Source organism: Xenopus laevis, chromosome 6L (assembly GCF_017654675.1).
Source record: "Xenopus laevis strain J_2021 chromosome 6L, Xenopus_laevis_v10.1, whole genome shotgun sequence".
NCBI lineage: Eukaryota > Metazoa > Chordata > Amphibia > Anura > Pipidae > Xenopus > Xenopus laevis.
This window is the reverse complement of record NC_054381.1, coordinates 55854573-55856476: the sequence shown is the minus strand read 5'-3', so window position 1 is coordinate 55856476 and position 1904 is coordinate 55854573.

Below are 1904 nucleotides of genomic sequence, written 5' to 3'. Positions count from 1 at the left end.
ATAGAAGATAGACACATGCTACTTGTTGCTCAACCCAGAATTTAGCCACGCTGGGGAACATGCTGCAAACCTGATTTCTCCTGCCAATTGAAATAACTGTTATCACTGCTGGGCAGGTCAGCCCAGAAATTAGGCATAATTTAGCAAAACAAAAAGTTAACCTTGATGGTTATGTGTATTTTGTCAACCCTTGCTGCTATAACTATAAAAAGATTCTATCTCACCTTCCTGCCATTCTAAGTACTCAGACTGCTGCTCCCGACCTTGCTTACTTTTCTTTCTCACTCTCAATTTTCAGTTTCCCCACTGGGCTCCTTTTCCTTTCCCCTTTCCCTTTTCTCCATACCCACCACCTTTCAGTCGTCCCCTCCGCTGCCTTCATTCCTGCCATTATTGGGGTATGTGCTGCTGTCTGCTGCCCACTAGTCAGACCACACAACCAGCAATCCATCTTCAACTAACTGTCATCACTGTCTGCTGAACAGATTACCCCAGAAGTTAGGCACAATTCTGTTAATCAAAAATATAACCTTGATGATCATATTTTCTCAACCCTTGCTGCAATATACAGGTAACTATAAAAAGATAATATCTCACCTTCCTGCCATTATTGGGGTACATGCTACAGGATACTAGCGAGACCACACAACCAGCAGTCCATCCTCCTGATTCCTCCTTCCAACTGAACTAACTGTCATTGCTGTGGGCGTGGCTTCAGAAAGGAGGACTTCCTCCTTCCAACTGACCTAACTGTCATTCCTGGGGGTGTGGCTTCAGAAGGCTGTGTGCATTGGCTGGTACAGCACGTGGCCAGAGAAAGTTGAACTGAATAAAAAGGGCACCCCATATTAACCCTTGGTTCCCATGCCCATTTGCAGCTATACCAGTGAATCATATTCACACATGACTAGAAACCACTTGCCTGACATATTGAGCCCATCCCTGACACACACCCCTCAACTAAACGTCTGTACAAAGCAGGGAGAGCAATAGCAATATGTAAGGATATCATCACATGTACAAATGTAACACAGCTGTACTGTACCCTGGTCCCTGAAACACAAAACTGCCTTCAAAATTGTTCATCTATTTTCCCATCAGCATACCTGGCTCGGCAAGTTTGTCAGACAAGTTCTATGTCAGCTGCTGGCTCCGCGGGCCAATAGAAAACAGGGGGTGTGGCTTTGCATAACGCAGCGCCGCCCCCTTTCACTGGTTTTCAAGCCGCTGTCCCTAAGTTACTCCTTCACTAAGCAGCACTTGTTAACTACAACTCCCAGCTGCCTCAGCAATTCATTTGCTGTTTTACGTACTCCCCTTGGCAAGAACTAGAAAGTCCTGAGAACTCCACCCCCATGTCTCCCATGTGTCACGTGTATAAGGCAGTACAGTCAGTGTCTCTGTGGGGACAGCTTCCAGTAACACTCATTTCACCTGCAAAACATCTGCCTCCCTAAGGTTAGCTCTCCCCAATGTTAACATTCAATTATTCACACTGATTATTCCCTCGCTCCCTGTGTCATCCCTTATTTCTACTCTCTGCCCTGCGGCACCGCCCCTAACTCCGCCCACCTCTATCATCCCTCCCCATATGCTTCATGCACCCTCCTCTCCCTCCTTCTAAGTTACTTGTATGTCCTGGGGACAGGTGTCTTTAATCCTACCTGAGGTATAGACATCTGCAGGCTCCTCCATGTCATTTCTCCTGCACGATATGTTTTCCCCTTCATAAGCCGTTTTTGCTTTCCCTGTTGACAGAAAGTCCCGCCCCACCATGGCTACAGCCAATCAGAATCGATAGAGGGCAGTCCGTTTTGATTGGCTCGTCTGCAACAGCAATAATGGAATACTGCTTGCTCATTGGATTACATAAATGTTCCCACCCTCTGCTGGAAGGCGATTGG